The sequence below is a fragment of the Tamandua tetradactyla genome, chromosome 23 (assembly GCF_023851605.1).
Source record: "Tamandua tetradactyla isolate mTamTet1 chromosome 23, mTamTet1.pri, whole genome shotgun sequence".
Taxonomy (NCBI): Eukaryota; Metazoa; Chordata; class Mammalia; order Pilosa; family Myrmecophagidae; genus Tamandua; species Tamandua tetradactyla.
In genome coordinates, this window is record NC_135349.1 from 12905617 (window position 1) to 12929502 (window position 23886).

Genomic DNA, 23886 nt, shown 5'->3' on the forward strand with positions numbered 1-23886 from the left:
ACGGCTGGCCTGAGCCACATGTGTGGGCATGTGCCCATGCATTGGAGTTCTGACCATGGTGCCACCTCTAATCTTCACAACCAAGGGTGGTGGGATGGAAGCAAGCAATGTTTACCTGGGTCCTCCTGCCATGGTGCCCAGGTCTCTGCACCTTTGATTGGATGCTCCTCCAGGGTGGTGCAGCTACATTATCAGAGGGCTTTTCAAGCCCATTGCTCCAGACACCAAGGGGTCTTCCAATCGAAGTCCTCTCTTGACCTTAATTGATGTTGGAATGTCAGGATCTCCTGGGTTGGGTTTTATCCTTGCTGAATGAGGGATAGGTATTGTTTGCATGAACAACACTGTTCTTCTCCATCCACCATGGGCTCTCACCTATTGTCTTTGCTGGTGGTGGTACATGGTAGGGAGGGTTGCAGCCAACCTGTGTCAGTACATTCAGCTATGACAGCCTCAGGAATTTGAGAGAAGATGTGGTCAGAAATTGTGTTGCTCTACTTTTACGTGGTAAAACTCAGAGCAGCAGATTTCACGTGTCCAGAAAATGGACCGTTGCTCACATTTTTCCTTCCTACTCTGGGTAAGACTTGCATTTGTGGTCATCTTCAGCAAAGCACAGGTATGTCTCTGGGAGGGTGACGGGAAGCCCATCTTCACAGGGGACTCTCAGAGGCAATGGCATCATGAGTCATGATGACACCAGCATTGAATCACGGTGTTAGGGAACCACGGAGGCAGGAAGATCTATATTGCTTCGATACCAACAGATTCCAAAGGGCCAGGTGTGGTGAATAATGATGGCATTGCCCCCTTTTCTAGCAGTAGGAGCTGTGAACTGAGCTGGGAGTGGCAGTGAGAAAGGTGGATCCCTAAGCTGCTGGAACACAGGTAAGCAGCACAGTGTTCTGGAAAGAACCAGTCAAATCCTGGTTCTCCTACTTCCTGTCCATATCATCTGGCAGTCACTGGCCTCCCCACCATTTTTTTTATCTGGGAAGTGGATTCATCATGAGAATGAAGTTGTACATATGGAAGCAATGAGAGGGCGGCCACAATGTCTCACAGGGAAATGAGAGGACACTGGTGTGGGTCATAGCTGGTACTTAATAAGACTCTTCAGCTTTAGGACAGCCAATGGCCTGCTGGCGAGCGCTTGTTTGTTGGGTGGGTGATGGGCTGGTATTGGAACCCATGAGGACTCTCCAGAGGCTCACAGTAGGACCACTTTTTCCCTCCATCATCTCTTTGCCCAAGGCAGTCCCTAGCAACCCTAGGCTCAGCCCATACCTCACCCATTCATTCATTCATTCATTCATTCATCTGTCCACTATGGGTGCTGGGGATGCAGTCCTGAATATGACATTCTCTGTGCTGGAAAAAATTCATTCTTTTATTTCTTCATTTGTGTGACAAAGATCTACCGAGCATCTACTTCATGTAATGATACTGTTCTAGGTACAGAGGATGCAGAGTTCTAGTGGAGGGAAGCAGAAAACCAACTAAAAAGCAAACTATATTGTGGGTTAAATTGTATTGATTACAGTAGAGAAGAATAAAGCAGAGAAGGGGAGGTGCCAGAGAGTGGGGGTGGGGGCTCGGTTTTAAATACGGTGTCATGAGAAGGGGAAATGTCAGCAAGGACCTGCAGGAATGGAGGGAGCAGCATTGCAGGCAGAGTGAACGGCAGGTTCAAAGGCCCTGACTGAAGTAAGCCTGGAGTGTCTGGGCAGAGAAAGGAGGCAATGGGGCTGGAACCGAGTGGGACCAGGGGACACAGGGGGATAAGAGGGCAGGGAGGAGGGAGAGCGTGGTGGATGTAGACTGTTAGACCAGGGAGGAGGGAGGGTGTGGTGGATGTAGACTGCTAGGCCAGGGAGGAGGGAGAGTGTGGTGGATGTAGACTGTTAGGCCAGGGAGGAGGGAAGGTGTGGTGGATGTAGACTTTTAGGCCAGGGAGGAGGGAGAGCGTGGTGGATGTAGACTGCTAGGCCAGGGAGGAGGGAAGGTGTGGTGGATGTAGACTGTTAGGCCAGGGAGGAGGGAAGGTGTGGTGGATGTAGACTTTTAGGCCAGGGAGGAGGGAGAGCGTGGTGGATGTAGACTGTTAGGCCAGGGAGGAGGGAAGGTGTGGTGGATGTAGACTTTTAGGCCAGGGAGGAGGGAGAGCGTGGTGGATGTAGACTGTTAGGCCAGGGAGGAGGGAGAGTGTGGTGGATGTAGACTGTTAGGCCAGGGAGGAGGGAGAGTGTGGTGGATGTAGACTGCTAGGCCAGGGAGGAGGGAGAGTGTGGTGGATGTAGACTGCTAGGCCAGGGAGGAGGGAGAGTGTGGTGGATGTAGACTGCTAGGCCAGGGAGGAGGGAGAGTGTGGTGGATGTAGACTGTTAGGCCAGGGAGGAGGGAGAGTGTGGTGGATGTAGACTGTTAGGCCAGGGAGGAGGGAGAGTGTGGTGGATGTAGACTGTTAGGCCAGGGAGGAGGGAGAGTGTGGTGGATGTAGACTGCTAGGCCAGGGAGGAGGGAGAGCGTGGTGGATGTAGACTGTTAGGCCAGGGAGGAGGGAAGGTGTGGTGGATGTAGACTGTTAGGCCAGGGAGGAGGGAGAGCGTGGTGGATGTAGACTGTTAGGCCAGGGAGGAGGGAGAGTGTGGTGGATGTAGACTGTTAGGCCAGGGAGGAGGGAGAGTGTGGTGGATGTAGATTGCTAGGCCAGGGAGGAGGGAGAGCGTGGTGGATGTAGACTGTTAGGCCAGGGAGGAGGGAGGGTGTGGTGGATGTAGACTGCTAGGCCAGTGGTTCTTAACCTCAGCTGCACATTAAAATCACCTGGGGAGCTTTAAAAGTCCTGGCGCTCAGGCCTCACCTGGGGATTAATGAAATCAGAATCTCTGGGGCGTGGAATCCAGGAATCAGCGTGTTAAAGATTTCTGAGGAGGGTCCACTCTGCAGCCAAGTGAGAACCAGTGTTTGGAGCCATTGTAGAGACTTCTGGTTTTACTGTGGGCAAGACTGGTGCATTTGGAGGGGAGTGATGTGACCTCCCTTAATGTTTGATTGGCATCCTGTGTTTGCTAGACTGAAAGGGGACAAGAGTGGAACCTGGGAGACGTGGCAACCAAGCTGCATTTCTGCCAAGGAATGGGCCTCTGAGGACCAGCTGTGGACCTAGAGCCATGAAGCAAAAGGCTCTGAGGCCGGCGTGAGGGGCAACCCAGGGCTGAGAGGCCTGGAGCAGGCTCGGTGGCCCACCCGAGGTGGGGACCACAAGAGGGGGTTCAAATATGCCAGAAGAGAAGGAGCCGACAACTGCTCCACATCCACGGGCACCGGGACTAAGTTCTTGCCGCAGTAGCCCAGTGGGAGCTTGTCTACGCAAGCTCTATGGTGTGATTATGAGAGCAGACAAGGCTTCATGACCATGATGAGGCTTCTCGTCACTGAAAGCGGCATGTGAGATGAGGGGACAGGACTGAAGTGACAACTGGGGGTGGCAGGACCAATATGGTGGCCGCAAGTGACCTATGACTATCGAGCACTTGGCGTGCGGCTTCCGCACAGCGATGGAACGTTCCTGTCATCACAGAAAGGTCTACTGGATAGCATGGCTCTGAATTTTGAGGGTACACGGGGGGAATATATGAAGTTGGGTTTGAACAGACAAGGGAAGAATGTATGAAGTTGATTTCTGCTCTTGCTCAATGTTTATTGAGCTTAACAGTTACTTAAGATTAAGGAAGGAATTATTTATTTTTTAAGGTGAGAGAGTTGGGAGCATGCTAATACGTCAGAAGAGAAAGAGCCTGAGAGAGGAAGATAGGAGTGATATGGGGAGGGGGAGGTGGCTGGAAGGGAAAGGATGGCGAATACCTGTCCTCCTAGAAGGAAAGGGGATCTGTGTACCTCGTTAATACTTCAATGCAAATGGGACAGATACAAACAAGAATCACACTGATGATCCCTCTACTTTATTGACAGGGCATCAGGCCGGATATCTTACTGATTACCCTCAGCCTATGGAGGGACCATGCCCCAAGCCATTCATTTATGATTTACCACTAGATCATTGTGTCTTCCTTGGAAAATTTATACGGTGCTTAAAGACGATGCTTATCTTAAGCCTAGAGAGTTGTCTCTGCAAACATGCTTCAGATGGGGGCTTGGCTTTGATGAGTGCTCGGCCAGAGCAGCTGATGGTCTTGCTGAAGGCAAGTGCATATGAGAGCATGTGTTGGGAAGTCCTCAGAGTGTTGGGTACAGCGTAATTCACTATTCACAGCTCCAGAGCTGATAGAAGGGGAGTGAGGATGGCGCTAATGTTAAACATGACCACGTCCTCCTTTCTAACCAGGGCAGGGCTTTATGTGTACCTTCCATCAGCATACGGGGTGGAAATGGCCCTCCCGGGGTGGGGAAATGGGGAGCAAGTGCAGTGTTCCACACCCAGGGAAGAGTCACTCCTGCTGCAGCAGGGGCTGGCAGAAGACATACGCAGAGAACCTTGGGCTGGGGCAGTTCCTTAGTAACATCGAGGATAAAGAGTCAGTAGGCAGGGAGAGAACCACCGATCAGTCCCTTTAGGTAAGACTTTCCAAATTCTTTTTTCATTTTTTTTCATGGGTAGGCACCGGGAATCAAACCCGGGTCCTCTGGCATGGCAGGCAAGCGTCCTTGCCTGCTGAGCCACCGTGGCCCGCCCAGTTTTCAAATTCTTAATACAAGAAAGAACTCGACACCTGGGGTGGCTTGGACCGAGCCTGGGACCCCTCGTCAAGGAGGCACAGACATGGGAAATGCAATGAAAAGAGGCAGGAAGAGAGGAGACCACCCTCCCATCCCTGGTTAGCTGAGGGTTTCCAGAAATGAATGGGAAGTTAGCGGCCAAATCCCACTCTCCACTCCCCATCACCCTTAGCCTATTCTTGTTTTCATAACTGGACACTGGGCTGGATTTGAATGCACGTTGGCCTGACTCTTGGTTGCTGCCCTTAACCAGGCCCTTGAGAGCTAGAAGAGAGGGGAAGCTCACCCCAGAGTCCCACGGGCATGTCTTTAATTTAACGTTGCGTGGAGTTCTCATCTCACATTGCAAGTTCATCCATTCTCAGCCAATCTTTCTCTCATCTTTAAAAAGTCCTAAGTTAAAGGGTCCTTGTGGGGGAGCACCTGGGCTCAGCGGAGTGGCTCTCCTGTAGTGGAGAACACGTGGTGGTGGAAAGTAGTCACAGCCGGTCAATAGCTGCACCACCCCCCACTCCCTTGACCCAGAGCTGCTCGTTCCTGCCCGGGGCGGGGTCTGGGGCGCTGTAGTGGCTGATGACAGGGGTTCCGGGGGCAGTAAACTCTGGGAAGCATTTCCACCTCTGTGCCTCGATTTTATCTAATGACCAGCGGGGGTGAGCATCGTACCTGCCGCTGGGCGCCTGGGGAGGACTTACAACCTCGCATAACGTGCCAGGTGCCAGAGCAGTGCTCTCTAAATATTGACTTTCACTGGTTCTCTTTTAGTTACAGTCTCACCCCCATGGCTTCAGCTGTCCCCACCCTCACGATCGCCTAGTGTCCGGCTTCCTCGTATATGATGGTGAGTGGCGCTGAGAAGGACCAGACCAGAACCATTATGGGAAGATGAGACGAGAGCACGGACATTGGACGGGGAGCTGGGGGACAATTTTGGTAGTTGTCCCATGAGCAAAGGTGAAAGTAGAAGCCTCTGGTTTTGTTGATGCACAATGACCAATCCCTATCTCTGGGATCTCAGTGTGAGCTGGGAGAAGGGAGGCAGCGTGGCGTGGTGGGAAAAGGTCTGATCTTGTTCAACCGCCAACTTCCACATAACTTAAGCTTCTGGGGGCCAGCTCCCCAGTTTTCGGAATAGGGGGACTGGGCCAGCTGGCTCCCCAGGGCCTTCTCCTCTGTGATTCTGTCATCCTGCGAAATGGAAAACAGCCCCGAATCTGCTTCCCTATGAGTGATGAGCTATATTTCTTTATGGGTTAGGAGGAGGAGGTGTGTGTCTGTTTCTCTTACTCAAAGAGTAATAGAATACTGTGATACAAAACTGCTAGTCTCCTTGGAAACAAAGAGAAGATGAAACTCTGAGTTTTTCGTTTTTTTACCACTTTGAGTTAATACATAGATGTGTGTAGCCTTTTCTAAATTGTGACACTCTTTCCTAGCACTTATGGATTACATAAAGCAGAGATCTATGCCCGAAACTCTCGTATCTACGATACGAAAAATGCACCGGTGTATCGACTCACAGCAGAAACATATTACGGCTTTTAGGTGCACTTTTCGTTTAAAAGATGGGCTGGGATTTGGACTTGCTTAGAGTCTCTAACACAATTCGGTAAAGAGTAGGAGCAGAACTGAAGAGATCTTTCAAGGCCCAGCCTCACATTTTTGGCCATGAGAAAGCATGCTGTCTGACGGCACACCCGTCTCTGGGGAATCTCAGATACACTGCAAGGTCCTGGCACCTTGGGGAGTCTGTTCAGTTACTGATATGTACGTCCCATCACCGACGCTCCTGTTTATAGTTCTGGCATCTCCACGTGCTCCCCTCTGCCTCTCCTTTGGTTTCTGCCTCTCTGCCCAGCTGAGAGTGTTGGCACAGAAGCTGCACATTCTTAGGTCATCGTCTCAGCTTTGTCCTAGACCTGGCATTTCACCTCCCTTGGCTCCACATTCTGCCGGTCCTCTCCTTTCTGGCCTTCAGTCCAACTCCTAAAACCTCCACCCGTGTCTCCTTCCCGAGGTGGGCTGGAAGCACTATACTCACTCTTCCCCCTTCTGGCTTTTCTCTTGTGCTCCAGGTGTTCTCTCCAGTGTCCTGGGGAATAGGAGAGACAGTTTAGTCCAAGGACACTGGGTTCCAGAGGAACAGGGACCAATGCTCAGAAGCGTGACCTTTGTCAGGTCTTCAAGTGTGACTTGCAGGTGAGGTGCTGGTGAACCGCTTGGAGAGAGAGCACGGTGATGGGGGCATATCTCCAACCGGAGAGCATACAGAAGTCCCCGGGGGGACTGGACCTGGGAAGCAGAGCCCTAGTCCCATGCTTGGCATTCAGGGGGCATGCCCCAGGATTTCAAGGAAAGGCGCTGCTAAAGCTAGGCCATGTTTCCTCAAGATGTTAAACAAAGAATTATGACATGACCCAGTAATCCCAACCCTAGATATGTACCCCAAAGAATTGAAAAGAGGTGTTGAATGAACACTCACACAAGTGTTCACAGCAGCATTATTCACAACAGCCAAAATGTGAGAACAACCCAAAGGTCCACCAATAGATGAATGGATAAATAACTTGCAATCTATCCATAGAGTGGACTAGTATTCAGTCTTGGAAAGGAATGACCTTCTAATACCTGCTGTAACATGGATGAATCTCACAAACATTCTGTTAAAAGATGCCAGACACAAAAGGCCACATATTGTATGATTCTATTTATATGAAACTTCCAGAATAGGTAAATCCATAGAGACCGAAAGCAGGTGAATGGCTTCCAGGGGCTGGGGGAGGGAAGAGGAAAGAATGGAGAATTGTTGTTTAATGGATATCAGGTTTCTTTTTGAGGCGATGAAAATGTCTTGGAACTATATAGAGGTGATGGTTGCACAACATTGTGAATTTACTAAATGCCACTGAATTGAACACTCTAGAATGGTTAATGGTCAATGTTTTGTTAGGTGAATTTTACTTTAATTAAAAAAAAAAAGAGGCCATACCCCAGTCTGCCCTTGGAGGTGGCCATATACATGGAGAAACCAGCCATGTTACGGAATGAGAACTCAGAATGAGGATCATATCAGGAATGGGTTTCTGCACCAAAAAAAACCCAGAAATAGTATTAAAAAATAATATAAATAAATAGGGACATGGTTTTCTCACATGGAAGTTTAGGATAGTTGGCCCAGGGCTATTATAGTTGTTCAGCAATGATATTAGGAATCTAGGCTGTCCTTCTTTTGCACTTATTCTTTTTTGCCTTATAATCACAAGAGGGCTGCTGCAGCCCCGCCATCATATCCATGTTCCATGTAGGAAGAAGGGGATGTCTCAAAGAGTAATAGGGGCATCCTAGTTAAGTCAGATCTTTTAGATAAGTTTTACTGGAACCTTACCCATTGGCTTCCACCTCATTGACCAGAATTGGGTCAGATGCTCACCCTGAGATCCACCAAAGGAAGGTGACTTAGAAAAAGGCCAGAAATCTTGGGTGGGGGTGGAGGTGGGGGTGGTTCATTCAACTAATGGCGCCTGTACAAGAACCAAAGAAGAAATCTGGAAATTGAACCCTATGGGGTGACCTGGGAACAAGTCTTCAGCTTGCAAGGGTCTGGATGTAGGAATCCAGATTCCAGATTTGGCTGGGACCAAAGTGACGAACTTTGATTTCAGGACAGGTTGGCATTGTTCACAACTGGAGTCTTGGGGGGGGGAGGGGCATTGCTTTTCCCAGGAGAAAGCTCATAGGGCAAAAGACCTCAGGGAGGAGCAGACTGCTTGAGTAATTCCTGCCTCGTCAGAAGTCAAGGTAGAAATGATTCCGAAGCCCAAGACTGGTGGTTACAGCTAAGAGATGTGGGGACAGCAACATCACATGAGGTTGGGACTGAAACAAGGTGGTTATTTTTGAGTAGTGCGGGTAATGTTATTTTTTTTTTTCTCTGTGCATTCAATATTTTTCAGAGATAGGTATTACTTATGTAAGCACATTTAGAAAAACCCATCTAATTAAAAAGCAAAAGGACCTGAACTCAACTATTTATTAACGGTCTTAAGTTAGCTGATACTCAGTTTTCACATCTGTGAGATTTGCATGATAAAACCCTCCTTTTAGAAGGGTGTGTGAAAGCACCGTTCTGTGTTAGTCGCCTAATAAACACCATGCTCTTTATTTTCTTTGGTTTGCTCTCTCTCCCATATCAAAACGTGCTCATAGGAAAGGCTCTAACATTAAGCTGTTACACTGAACAGGGGATTTAATGTGTCTTTTATCACAGATAGATTTTATTTTAAGTCTGTGGGGTTTTCCTTATAAAAATGAGAGGTCTGCTTCTATAACTTTCTGTGTAAAGAAAAATTGCAGCCTTTTTCCAATTTCTAGAAGAATTGAAGTCAACAGTTAGGCATTTTCTCAATTTTAATTTTCCCACTCCCAAACCACATCAGAACCTTTTTCTAAAACATCTGTCTCCTGATACCAGAATGATCATAGTAGGAACTTGTAGGAATTGGAATCTGATAGTACAAAGCCATATTTGGCTATTGGAATATATCAGTGTACTCTTGCTTCCGAGCGCTGCTGATAGAACGTATTTGCAAAACGCTTCACCAGGGGGAACTGGGCAACGTCCAGACAAGGTGGAGTTTACAGGTGGAGGCACAAGGGTCCCTGGTTTTCCCAAAGAAGTTCTCTAACAGAATGTAGCAACTGCCCACCTGAGGGAGTGGTTATTGCCTGGGGCTCTGGGTTGCCTGCTTAGCATCCATCCGCCATTCAACCTTGCCACGAGCATGGGTTGGCATCCTGGAATGGAAGCGGCGGATGGTACCGTGTGCCAACACACTGAAAAGTTGGCAGCCCATCCTTTCCACTGAGCACCACCCATCCCCAGCAGAAATCAGAATAAAGTGGCAATTCTCATTCATTATACTTTTTTAAAACACCAAACTCTGCTCTAGAAAGCAAGACGGTTCTCTAGACTAGTTTAGAACTGCCCATCCCCAGCTTTTTCGGGGAGGGGAGGGGATGTTAATAACCTCATCCTGGTGTTGGTCAGGCCCCACCCCCCACCCCGTCTCTGAAGCCAAGTTCAGCCGAGAACCTCATTAGAAGCCAAGTCTGTGTTCCTGGCAAACAGCTGCCTCTTGCACTTGAAAACTGATGGAGAGAAAAATGGTCCCTGCAGTTCCTATCGGCCTTAAACAGAAACATCTGCTCCTCGGGAGCCTTTCGCTGGCTGGGTTTGCAGGGAATGTCCTCTGGGCGAGCCACGGCGCTGCCTCCAGCCGGTGAGAACTGCTGCAGGGGGGGATGGGGGGCCCTGGGAATAGCCTTCCTGCCAAGAAAATGAAGCCTGAGCCACACATTTCATAAAGCTTTAAAAGCACAAATCTTAGTTTGAAAGGAGAAATAGTGCCAGGTGGCAAAAAATGCTCCTGCAGGGGGAAAAAAAAATGCTCCTGCGCCGGGGGCGGGAATATATATATATATATATATATGAAAGCAGATTGAATCCAGGAGTTCTGTGCCTTTTGTTTTTCCTTCTCTATCAGTTGAGCAACAAATGAAGATTTTCTGGTCTGGAGGTATCTGCTGAGACAAATGGTTTTCTTTCATCTGGCTTTATCTGGCACTTAACCACACTTCTCTGTTTTTAGCTAAACAGTAAATAGGCTGACATAGGTCAGAGACCTAGAGGGCCCGGAGCTTAGTACAGGGATCACTTCTCCCTTGTTATCTTCTTAAAAGGAACAGGATCCTTCTTCCTTTCTGCTTTCAGATGAGGACACCGAGGCATCAGGAAACAAGGGACTTCTTTAAAGTCCGCTTCTTTGGGCTCTCACAGTTGGAGCTTTCGTTCGCATCTCCATGGCAGCCTTTGTGTAACAACAGTAATAGGTGGTGTCCATAAAGCAACTTTATTTTCGTCTCTCCCTGCGCCCTTCGATCTGCTCTTTCCCGGATGGCAGATGGACACTGGGGAAGCTCTGTGCTCTCTGGCAGCTTGTGGGGAGGACAAACTCCCAGGGTCCCTTTAAGTTATGACCCAGAACCTCGGTGCCCGGTCACAGTCAAATTGTGTCATGTTGATGGAGCCCCTGCTTCCAGGCAGGAGATTCACAGGAGAGGGGGTGGTCGTCCTCTCTCTTTCCTTGTCCCTTCTTGCCCTCTCCCTGAGGTTACCATCTAGAGTTTCTGACCCCAGGGATTTGAGGCCTGAGGGGGAGAGGAGGCGAGGGGGACAGTCACATTCTAAGGACTTGGGCAGTGGTGTCCCAATCTCTGCCCTGATGGGGTCTAAAGGGCGCTTTCTCTTGGGGATGCTTTGGTGGGGTCTGTGATTCTTTCGAGACCCTCACCCCACTTCTGAAGACCTCTCCCACCCTCTCCATGCAGCTGATGTCCTTTCCTTGGGCTCATGGCTCATTCTTGGCCCCTACGCACCCGGGGGTCCCTCTGGCATTTCTCTGCAGAGGTCCATTTGCTCTGTCACGTGGCCTTCTTGGGTAGGATCTGAAAACCACCCGGGAGCCACCCAGGTGTGCTTTGTTCCCACAAACTCTCCTAAAACCGCCTTGCCTCTAGTTTCTCCATCAGAAGCTGCTAACCCATCTCTCACCCTTTTCATTTCTCAGGCAGGAAACACACATCAGCCCTTTATGTCTTGTATACGCAAAAATGCACTGTGTCCTGGGCTGCTCAAACAAATACCATGAAACGGGTCTGGTTGAAAAATGGGAATTTATTCGCTCACGGTTTGAGGCTGGGAAAGAGCCAAATCAAGGCGATGTTTTCTCCCCAAAGACTGGCATTCCAGGGCTGGCTGCCGGAAAGCCTTGGCTTCTCTGTCACATGGCAGGCAACGTGGGCGTTTCCTGTTCTCTCTCTTCTCTTTTGGGTCCCATCGCTGTCCAGTCCCTCTTTCTGTGGCTTTCTCTCAGTCTGTCTGAATTTTATTCTCTTATAAAGTAGCACGATTAAGATCCATTCTGATTGAGGTAGGACATACCTCAACTGAAGTGGTCTCATCAAAAGGTTCTACTTGCAATGGGTTTACACCCGCAGGAATGGATTAAATTTAAGAGAATGTTTTTCTGGGGTATGTACAGCTTCAAATCACTACCCATTTTCGGTATTCTCCGAAGTCCTGTTAACTAACTCTGACCCTCAGTATGGACGGGAAGTTCAGGAGTCGCTTAAGGAATTTTTAAGACAGCTTTTCCGTGAATTCTGCCTGGGGTCTAGGTCTCCTTTGGAATGCGAAAGCCATGGTCTTTGGCATCTTCCTTCTTTCCAGCACCCTGCGGTGGTCTGATCATGCTGATTTTCCTGTTTTCCACTTTCTTCTGAGCTCTTGGAGAGGAGACTCAGGCTTGTCGACTCTTCAGCAGCTGGCCCAGAGCTTAGCATGTGCTAAGAGCTGATTCTTACCGAACCAGTGAATACAAGTCAAAAAGTAAATGCCACAAATGCTCTTTCATCAAACAACCAGCAATGTATTGAGCACTTACCAAATGCTGAGCACTGGGCTAGTGTAGATATGGCAATTATAAACATACAAACCAGAGTGTGCTTTCGGAGTGCTTCTACACTCCTTATGATGTCTGGGTTACTGGATGGAAATGTGCTAGCTGAATGACTAAGTCCAGAGCTGGGGTAAGGAAAGTACAAGATGAGCCTAGAATATCTGGACATGCCAAATAGCAAGAAAGTACTTACCATAAAAGTGAGGGAGGCATGTCAAAAGGACCCCATTGAAGGAGCTCCCAGTGACCAAATCTGGAACAAATTGAACAAAACAATAAATTGTGATAATAATGGATTACAGTGCTCGCTTTGGCAGCACATATACTAAAATTGGAATGATATAGAGAAGATTAGCATGGCCCCTGCTCAAGGCTGACATGCAAATTTGCGAAGTGTTCCATATTTAAAAAAAGAAAAAAAAAGGATTATGGTACATAGAATAAAAAGAAAAATCTGTGCGTCCACACTTGTAAATTAGTAAATAATTAAATAAATGAACAGAGGAAGCAAAGGAAGCGTTCTTAATGGTAGAATTCTAATGATTAAAAATAGAAGGGATGATGGAAACAAAGCGAACACCACAGTAATAGCTGTTTCAGGCAAAAATCATCAATGGACGCTAAAATTAGTGGGCAAACGCATGTTGACAAGCATGATATTTACACAGTCTCAGTTTCTTGTCTCCTCCACTCTCCCCACAGGATGTATTAACTACAAATGGGCAAATAGTGATGTTACGATGGGGAAAACTGGCAGACATGGGTTTTATCACGTGATCAATGTTAAGTTCTCCAGCATGAGACATAGTGACATTGACACGTGGTTTAGTGTGAAACTCTGAGATGGGAGCAACATAACTTCTAGGGCATTCTCGCCCCAAATTTGATAACCTGAATTTAGACCTGTGCGAACCTCAGACAAATTCAAGTTGGGGGACATTCTACAAAGTAGTTGGTGAACCCCCTTCAAAAACATCAAGGTCACAAAAGATGGAGAAAGATGGAGGAAGTGTGGAAGGTTGGAGGAGACTCAGGGAGAGGACCACTAAGCGAAATGCAAGAACCTGGACTGAATTCTGGAAAAGCAGAGCGTTAGGGGAGCGATGGCGGATGTTTGCATAAGGGCTGTGGATTAATGCGTAGGATTGTATGATCTGGATGTCCTGATTGGACGCCCATTGTACTGGGGTTGTGTGGGATGGTAACATTTGGGGAGGATGGATAAGGGCATATGGGAATTGTTTGTAATTGTTGCAGCTTTTCAATAAGATTGACTTTAATTTAGAGTTAAAGCTTCAAAAAATGCAAATTAAAAGTTAAAATCTATAGAGTGATTTTTCACTGCCCTTTGCCAGCTGACCCGAGTCTGCCTTTCCAGGTTCACCACCTCTCTGAGCTCCATGTCCACGTGTCCTAAGCTGTCCTTCCGCTAACTGGTAGGCTAGTTCCCAAAACCTCAAGTGCGAATACAGGCCCATGTCCTCTTTACCCAACAGCCAATATGCTTCATTCGCAGGAAATCAGTATCTCCCTCCTGAAGCCTGTCCCTCTCTTAACTGTTTGAAGAACCACCGTCCAAATGAATGGAGTTGTTTTCCTTTCCTCCCGCCCTCGCAGGGGAGCAGATCCCGCGGTTGCTTCTCGTGGCCACAGGGTGTCGCTGTTGGCGCTCGGTCTTTCATCATCTTCGGGCTAGGCTGGTCCGGATGCCGGCGAGAACCCCTGGGGATGCCGGACCCCCTGTCCAGTCCCCGGTTAGGCAAGAGGCGCCCCAGCTTTGGTTCCCTGCGGTCGTAGTTCTCAGGCCTCGGCTTCTTCAGGTCACACCCGCAGCCTCCACAGGGCCCAGCTCGCCTTGGAAGCTCTGGGTCCGGTCGGTGCAGGCTCTCGCGGTTGGCGCGCCCCCCCCGCTGTCCCCGGGGCAGCCGGGCGCCCCGTGCCTCTTTCCCGGGAGAAGGATGGGCTGTGAAGTCCTCTAAAGGAATCATCCCGTGGTGTCTGTACCTGCCTTCTTGGGAGGGGGCAGCAAGTCCAATATGATTTCCTGGCCCCTCTCTTCATTAGGCAAGAGAGAAAAAAAAGTGTCCTGTGTCACTTCATTTATTCACTTTTCCAGCAAATATTTATCAAGGGCTTGCTCTGTGCTGGCCTCGGTGCTAGGTTCTAGGGAACAATAAAGAAGAAAGTCACAGTTCTTGATTGCAAAAAATAAATTTATTTATTTAGCCCCAACGTCTGAATCGCGACTCTCTAAAGTGCTTCCATTAAGGTCCTGCCATACCTCTGAAGAGTTAAAAAAAAATTTTTTTTTAGGTACATGTTCTGGGAATTGAACCTGGGTCTCCCGCTTGGAAGGTGAGCATTCTACCACTGAACCACCCGTGCACCTCCTCTGGAGAGTTTTACCTCATTATATTTTATTTTCCTTTTTTTTTTTTTTTTTTAAATCTGCATCTCCACACTGGTTTGTGAGCACAGGGTGGCAAAGAACTCATCTGCAATATTGATTAGATTTCCAGTGTCCAAGACAAAGTAGATTCTCTGTTACCAAAAAAATATGAATTAATGAAACAGGTTAATATTGTATTGCACTGCGGCAAAATAAATGGTGGAGCCACCTGGCTGGAATATGCCTAGGGAAGTGGCAGTGGCTGAGGCTGTCCAGGCTAGCAGAAGGTGGGCCTGGGAGAACCTTCTGTGCTAAGCTGTGGAGCTTCGACTTTATCTTGAAAGCAATGGGGATCTCAAAATACATGGAACAGAGGAGCAGCACAATCAGATCTGTGTTATGGGAAGAGCCCCAATAAGAGACGCAGCCAGACCTGGAGGTTCTTGCCATGGTTTGGGCAGAGAATAAGGAGGTCCTGGCCCAAGGCTGTGGGTGGGGTGAAGAGAAGGACCCACTGGTGACAGGTCCCATGGAGGGAGCATTTGCAGGGTGCTGTGATGATACAGGGCTCCAGCGGGATCTGGCTGGGTTGGGTGGCTGGATGGTGCTGTCATTCACTGAAGGAAGGCTGAGCAGAGGAGGGGTTTATTTGGGGGAGATATGAGAGATGGAGGAGGGCTTTGGACACTTCAAGTGGGTGTGCCTGTCTGTGGGACATCCTGGAAGAGATGCCTGGCAGGGCATTGGGCACATAGGTCTGGAGATAGGGACGCATGGGCTGGTGAAGATTTGGGACTTAATGGAGTAAAAATGGAAGCAAAGCAATGGGTCTTAGTGGCATCTTCCAAAGGGAGAATGGGGAGTGAGTGGAGCCAGCGAGGTCACCTGTAAGGGGAGAGGAAGAAAGTCCCAGAGAGGAGAATAAGAGAAGGAGGGGAAACCAAGGAATTGCGGAGTCAAAAAAGTCAAGGAAGAAGAAGTTTCCAGGAGGAAACAGTGGCCATCAGGGTCAAAGGCAAGGTCAAATCGGATGAAGACTGGACACTGTCCACTGGTGATGATATTCTCAGAAGCAGTGCTGGGGTTGGGGAGGTGATGCTGGAGGGGAGATCACAGTGGGGTGAGGTAGGAAGCTGGGGGAGAGGAGAGACAGCCCTGTTCTGACCCCACGGACGCCCCACTCTTCTGAAAGTCCCCACACCTCGCTTCTGTGCCTCTGCATGAGTTCCACCTCCATCCTTTGGGGCCTAGCTCTGGGCTCACCTCCTTTTCATATCCTGCTTCCTAGAATGAATGAATCCTTCCCTTATCTGTGCTCCTAAGAGCACTTCCTTACCCTCTTAGGACAAGGTGTTCAGCTTTTGGCCAACATGCGACACGGTTCTCTGGTTCCCTTTTGTTGTCCTTGAGTCTCTCCCTCCTTTTGCCTCTCTCACTCCTGCCCCCAGGACCATCCTCTCCACCCCACAGAGGGAAGCAGAAACAGACGCTCTAAGAAAATGCCTTCTTGGGTGTGGGAGGAAGGTTCTCCTGGAAAAATTTGCAGGGCTGGTTTTCTGTCCTCTGGACTAGGTCACCATGGGCTTTGGGGAAGGGGTGGGGGTGGGGGGTAGGAGGGAGGCCATGACAGTGGGGGGAAAAGGGTCTCAGTGGATGTGCTGTCTTGAGTGTGGGAGCTCCTCGGACCTCCCCCTCCACCCTCAGTGGGCCTGGACAGGGTCAGGCCCTGGAAACTTCGCTGGGAGTGAGGAGTGGAGCATGGAGGGGGCCTCTCACCTCCCAGTTGCCAGAACCAAACCAGCAGTGGCGAGTTTCCTCCTGAGTGCAGGGGGGCCCCAGGGATGCCACCGTCAACTTGACCTTCTCGGAGGCCAGGGGCCAGGTGCCTCCTCCGTCCCCTCCAGAGCTGGGCATTCTGGGTGGTGCTGAATAAACGCCTGCTGACCTGAACTGAAGGCGAAATTGAGAAACGGGGCGTTGGCTGGCTTGGCTCCCTCCAGCCAAAGAATGCTGCTCTCGCCTTCTTATTATTTCCTCCAGCAAAGACATCAGAGAGGGTAGCAGGGCACTTGGAAAGCCTCTCAGAATCCCCTGGCTTCCTTCTGGGTGGGTGGGCATCAGCTGACCTGGGATGGGTGGGCTGGGGGCAGCGCTGAGCGGGAGAGTGGGACCCCCAGGCAGCTGCCTGCTCTCGGGAGACCCCCGGTTCTTCCCTGAGTGCTGTCAGTCAGTCTAACATTTCCCACTGTCATTGATTTTTATGTCTTTCTACACTAATTAGACATGTTATTACTAATCTTTGGTAATCACCACGGGAGGCTTGCGGAAAGTCTCTGAGATTTCAATCTAGATTAAAAATAAGAAACATTATCACCTCTGGGAAAATGCAAAGAAAGCACATGTTATTTTAATGTTTAAATCAATAAAGCTGTCCTGCTTCTGTTTTGTGCCGGTATTGATGAAATTTATAAAAATCCCGTTTAAACTTCTTCCTGTCCTTCTCTTCCCTCCCGGGGCGCGGTGATTGATTTCTGGAGGAGAGGCTGCCCACAGCCCACGTGCAGCGAGGCTTGATTGCAGAGACCTGGGGTGCTGGGGTTGGAGGTGCCGCAAGGACCTAGTTCTAGAGCCCTTATTTTGATTTCCACCGATTCCTCTTATTAAAGAAGTCTTTGAACCAACAAGAGAAAAAAAGATACATCCTTTCTTCCTTAATTAATCTCTCTTCCAATTGTTAGATTGCGAACATTGGTTACAAAATAACCCGCCTGCCCCGGGGCGGATTAAATCACGCAGGGAGGGCAATGAGGTAGGGGGAGGGGAGGCGGGTATGTGCTAAGCGAGGATGCTGTCATTGGCGAGATGAGAAAAGAAATTATTTTCGAACGAAGAGAACACAACCTAGCACATTCTCTCAAACAATTGAAACTAATGTGTTGACACAGAAGGAGAAATGAGTCTGCTTTAATGGTCTGTAGAGACAGCCTGTAATTTGTACTACCTCTGATCAGAAATTGAGGCGACATATGGACGAGAAATGAAATAAAGCTCGGTTAACTTTTTGCCAGGCAGAGCGAGGGAGGAGGAGAGAGGAAGCAAACGCGTTCCCGCGCAACGCTACGACAGCGACGCTTCTGGCACTGGCAAGGAGGACAGCTTGTGCACTAAGGAGGGTGCCACCACTGTGTACCACAACTCGGAGCAGCCAATTCCCTGTCTCCTGTGTGTGCCGCATTGAGCTCAGCTCATCGTGAGGCCGGGAGGAACAACGTGTGTTCCTCTCTTCCCACTGCCTGCCTGGGGCTCCTGGCTCTGGGGAGACCATGCTGCAGTGCCTGGGGCAGCTGAAGAGTCGAAGTGACTCTAAGTGCAAGTCCAGTTTTATTCTCAGGGGAGGAACCCCCTTATTTCTGCAACCCTCTGGGCTTCTGAAGTTCCTGGCCATTCCTCTGGTACTACATCCCCGACATTGTTTTATGGATCTGTTTCCCTTACCTGACTGTGAGCCCCTGAGGGCAGGGATTACATGGCACAAATAATAACGATGATGATAACCGTTACTGTACACTGAGCACCTACTATGTGCCAGCTCAGACTTAGGAACCTTTCTTATCTTTTTTTTTAGCAACCTGCATAATATCTTAGCAAGGGAAGCATCATTATTTTCATTTTACTAAAAGAAGAAACTGAAGTTCGGAGAGCTCCAGTGACTCTCATCCAACCACTGGGTGGCAGAATTAGAACCTAATCCAAAGGTTCTCCCTGCAAAGCTGGCACTTTGTCCTCCAGGCCACGCAAGTCTCCTGGGCCAAGCCCAGGTCTGGCACTGCTGGTGGCTGTGATGTTGGTTGAAAGAAAAAGGGTCTTGCTCACTTTTGTGACTTCTGACTGCTTGTGAATTTGACCTTCTATTTTAACTTTTAGCTGCGGTGTAATTCTCCCTGGTATCTGCTCCCAAAGCCTTTTCTATGGCCTCTAGACTAGTCTCACTCAGGAACCCCAGTTTGATCACCTCCAGTCACAAGGAAGGGAAGGCAACGTTCATTAGACTCACCATGAGCCAAGTGCTTCACATATTTTATTTTATTTGTGTCTCTGTCATCATCACAACCTATTTTTTTTATATATATGGGGACAAAGTCTCAGAGAGGATAAATGAGTAACTTATCCAAAGTCTTGTAAGTAGAAAGCACCCAAGCAGAGGTTGCAACCCAAGGCTGCCTTTTGCCATTAGTAATTGCCACCACTGCCTCTACTTGCCAGGAGGGCATTGTGTGAGCAACCCAGGGCTCTTCATAACTGGGACTCACATGGGGCCTGAAGCCCCACCTGGAGGCTAGTAGTCAGGCTCGAGTATATCAGGCTCGATAAGTTCGAGAGAAATCCACGCCTCTCTCCTTGCAAGCTCTTGAGCTCAAGCCCCACATTTCCAGTTCTCTTTTGGCCCGACTCAGAAAGGTGACCCATTTCAGAGTCAACATAGGTGTGGTTATGTGACTAAGTTCAGTAGGATGAGAGGGGAAGTAACTCCAACTTAAAACAATTTTCCCAGAACTTTCTCTATTTCCCTGTCCTGTGGCTCGAATGCAGAGGTGGGGAGGTACCATCTTCAAACCTGAGAACAAAGAGGATGACCTGGGACCCTGCTGGACTCCAGTGCCCAGATACAGCCTACCCCTCCCGGACTGTTACACAAGAGAGAAATGAGCTTCTATCTTGTTGAAGCCACAGTGGCAACCTTGTTCTTTGTAGAGCTGCTCGCTTGGCCCGTTCCCTTCATTCCTCCCTGCCTTTGGCTTTGGCTTCATTCAAGCTCAAAACCCGATGGTCGTCTTTGATCTGACCCATTCCCTCTCTCTATCCTTGATGCCCACAGATAACAATGGGGCATTAAAACCCTAGATACAGTTTCAGAAGATGGAAACACCTGGAAAATGAAATGATTCCCATATCAGTGCATAGAAGGAAACCCAGATGTCTTGAGCACTTTACTAATTTCAGACACTTGAATAAATGCTTTGACTAATCATGTTTCTTCCCTAAGTTAAACCCTCCAATGGCCTGCAAATGGATTTCACACTTAGCAACCCTGAAGCTTTTTTGAGCAAGCAGGATAAAGGGAAAGCGCGGCTTTGGTAAGGGAAAGTGCATTCCACTTAGTTCCATGTGTGTGACCTTCCACAGCTGGGCCTATGGCTATCCTTCCACTGGGTGGCCACCACCTATTCTTTTGGCCATTCCATGTTTCTGGTCCATGTGCATCACTTTGACCCGGCAGGTCCCTCTGCCTGGAATGCTTGTGGCATCTGGTCTACCTGGAAAGCTCCAAGTCATCTTTTAAGACCAGCCGAATGCCTTTTCCACCATGAGCTCTTTCTTGTCTTTTGTAAATACAGTTATTATCACCTGTGTTATTGCCTCTGTTTTGTACATGTAGACACTACTACACAAGACTGACACATCTCACTGCAGCACTTGCACACTTCCAGTTGTCTATCACACGCCAGACCATGAACACTTTGAAGTCAAGAACTTCATCTTTTTCACTACTTTGTGTGAGTCTCCAGCATGTTCCTGGCACCCAGAAGATCTCAATGAGTAGTGAATGATAATTATAATTCAAACAGTAATCACATGAGATCAGTACGATTATGCCCTTGATAATAAGAACACCTGGCTCAGAGAGATTCTGACTTGCCCAGAACAAAGCTAACCAGGCAGTGCTAGAATGGGGTTTTGAACATAGATCTGTCTGATGCTGAAATCTAACTTTTCATGTCATCTTACAACTGCCTCTTGATCTCCCTACCAAGCAGAGAGTGATTTCCTCTTAGAAAGAGGGATTTCTCTGGATTAAATGTGTCTAGATGTCTCTCTCATCTTAATGCGGATTTATTCAGAGCAAAGCAGCATCTCCTTGGCTGGTGGCAAATCCTAAATAAAAAATAACAGCCTCCAGCAGCTCTTAACTGCAAAGCTCTCAGGGTAATATGGTCCTCACAGGCCCTTGAAATAGCCTTGAATTTATGCTTGGTCCTTCCTTCCCTCCCTCCTCTTTCCCTCCCTCCCCTCCTTTTTTTTCCCTAAGGACAGAGTGTGGGACTGGGCTTCCCTTTCTGCAGTTCCCACCTGGGGGAGATGGGTTTATTTTGGGCCATCGGCAGCAGAAAGCATCTCTTGCTGCGGCCTCCATTTTGGGCCCTCAGCAGGCGATAGATGAGTCTCAGCAGATGGGGCCTGCAGTTAGTTTGGCAGCCATCAGCTTTGTATTTGGAGTGCTTGGGGAATCAGGAATGGCTTTCCCATTCAGCCCTGACTCTCCTTTTCCCCACCAAATGTTGGTTTGAGTTTGCCCAGGGTCTAGGCCGTCCGTCCAGTGCTCTGTTCTGCTCCCATTTCCCTAGGGGCCCCTCCCCGAAGCCAACTTGAATGATGACTTCTCTGAAGTGTTGCCTTGCTCCTTCTACCCATCAGTCCAACTTTCTCCCGAGGTTCAGCTAGACTGGAATGTCTGGAATAGGACATCGTGAGGAGTGGGGGGAGAGGGTGTGGGGGCAAAAGAGTGCTTAGGGTGAAGGAAATGGCTCAGAGTTTCCCAGCAGGAACTCCTAAAAAAATGCACAAAGCTTTTGCAGTTTTGTTCTAGTATATTTCTATGTGGATTATAATATATTGTCTTAGTTTGCCAGGGCTGCTGTGACAAATACTACCCAGGGTGAGCTTAATGGAAGGAATGAATTGATTCACTGTCTGAGATGCTGGAAGTCCTATATCCAGATATCCCCTGACCCCACATTGTCCTGGAGTTGGTGAGGTTCTGGTGCTGTAGTTGTCTGACCCATGGCGATGTCTTTGGTCTCCTGTGGCTTTCTCTGAATGATTGCGTTCAAATGTCCTCTCTTTATAAGGTCTCCAGTAATGCAGATTAAGACCCACCCTGATTTGATTTGGCCACACCTTAACTAACAAAAACATCTTCAAAGCTCCAGTTTACAAATGGGTTCTCACCCACAAGATCATGGATTAAGATTAAGAACATTTATTTTGTTGGTGTGTGTGATTCAATCTACCATATCTATCTCTATCTCTACCTGTATCTGTAAATCTTCAGCTGCCTCTATCTGTCTGTCTGTCTATCTATCTATCTGTCTGTCTGTCTATCTATCTGACATCTGTTCATCCATTCATCTTGGTTTGAAACCCCAGAAAAACTGTGTTCTTTTAATCATAAGTCAACATTTTGTGGGAAGACTTACTATAGGATGGGACCTCTTGATTGGGTTGTTTCCATGGAGATGCAACCCACCCAGTTGTGGGAGGTACCTTTTGATTAGATGGAGATGTGCCCATTCAAGGTGGGTCTTAATTAGTTTATTGAAGTCCTTAAAAGAGTTGACACGGAGAGCAAATGCCTAGACATAGATGATTGGAGATGCGTGGAGATAGACAGAGGCTCAAAGAGGAGGCCACTGGAACCAAGAACTGAAAGTAACAAACCCTGGGAGCAAAGGGCCAGCAGACATTGCCATGTGCCTTTCCATGTGACAGAGAAATCCTGGATGGAAATGGGTCTTTTTTGAGTGAAGGTATCTTCTTGTTGATGCCTTAATTTGGACATTTCCATGGCCTTAGAACTGGTAACTCAATAAATCCCCTTTATAAAAATGAATCCACTTCTGTCATATTGCATTCTGGAAGCATTAGCAAACTGAAATACTATCTATGTATCTATCTATTTGTCCATCTATCCATCCATCGATACATCGATCCATCCATCGATCCATCGATCCATCCATCCATCCATCCATCGATCCATCCATCCATCCATCCATCCATCCATCCATCCATCCATCCATCTAGCTCTCAATTTATCTACCTACTTACCTACTTATCTGAGCATATTAAATGAATAACAGTGTTTCCTTGTGCCTAGCACCATGCTAATGATTTACCTGTAATTAATTCTTTAAACTCTCACAACATTTGCGTAGGTAATACACATCTATTTTTTGTTTAAATCAGGAAACTAAGGTTTAGAGAGATCAGAAGTGATTCAGCTGTAGGTGGTCATGCTGAGATGGGAACCCATCTCTACATGATATCAGAATAGGGGTCTTAACTACACCCATTCCTTATCATTTCTCTGTGCAGTTGATGTTTCCAGAGCCTTCAATGTTCCCTGCACCAGCACCGAGCAGAAACCACCCCAGAAAATGGGCATCCAAGCCTTAAAATGAATAGGTTGTTGTGAAATTTATTCTAATACTGAAAAGGGATCCTGAGAGGAACTTAAGAGCAATTGTGCCAGCTTTCATGCTTGACTGATCAGCTCAACTGTGGCCTGTAATATATGTAATCCGTAATGTATGAGAGAGATTTATTAGAGTATGTCATATTTGGTTAAGTACTTTATATGTAATACGACTATTTCACTTGTACACATTACATTTCAATGGGTTTTCAACCATTTTCAGTCCATTATTTTTAACTCCTTGCATTATATCAATGGTAAATTAATTACAACAATTATAAGTCAAAAAGCCATATTGTCCAATTATAATTTAATTCTAGCTCATCTCTTTGAGTTTGGATAAAAAGCTAAAGCACTTTAGAAAATGCTAAAATTTCCTCTAAAATCTTGTTATTGTGTTCCATCTTTCGTTGCTGCTTTGAGGGTAGAATGAGAATTCAGCAGGGGCTTTGACTGTTTCCCTAAGTGAGACCCCACAGGTTAACAGAGACCTCGAGCCAGCCAGCTTGGGTTTGAATTCAAACTCAGCAATCTGATAGTTGTTGTAAACTTGTCTCCATTCCCTCATTTGTAAAATGGTGTTAGTGATGGAGTACCTATTTCCTGGGGGCTATTGTGAAGATTAAATGAGTGCAAGGCTGCTCTGACAAACTCCAAACAATAGGTGTTCTAGTTTGCTGGCTGCCGGAATGTGATATACCAGAAATGAAACGGCTTTTTAGAAAGGGGAATTTAATAAGTTACAAAGTTACAGTTCTAAGGCCATGAAAATGTCTCAATTAAAGCAAGCCTATAAAATGTGCAAATTAAGGCACCAACAAGAGGTTACCTTCATTCAAGAAAGGCCAATAAAGTTCAGGGTTTCTCTCTCAACTGGAAAGGCGCATGATGATCATGGCGATGTCTGCTAGCTTTCTCTCCAGGCTTCTTGTTTCATGAAGCTCCCTCAGGGGCACTTTCCTTCTTCATCTCCAAAGGCTCTCCTGGTT

General features: G+C 47.8%; 1 non-coding gene across 1 annotated transcript; it reads left to right on the plus strand.

Moving 5' to 3' along the window:
- Window positions 1-12558: 12558 nt before the first annotated feature.
- LOC143667872 (U6 spliceosomal RNA) lies at window positions 12559-12665 on the plus strand. Its single transcript, XR_013168180.1, has one exon. It is a non-coding gene; the product is annotated as a U6 spliceosomal RNA (small nuclear RNA).
- Window positions 12666-23886: the final 11221 nt, after the last annotated feature.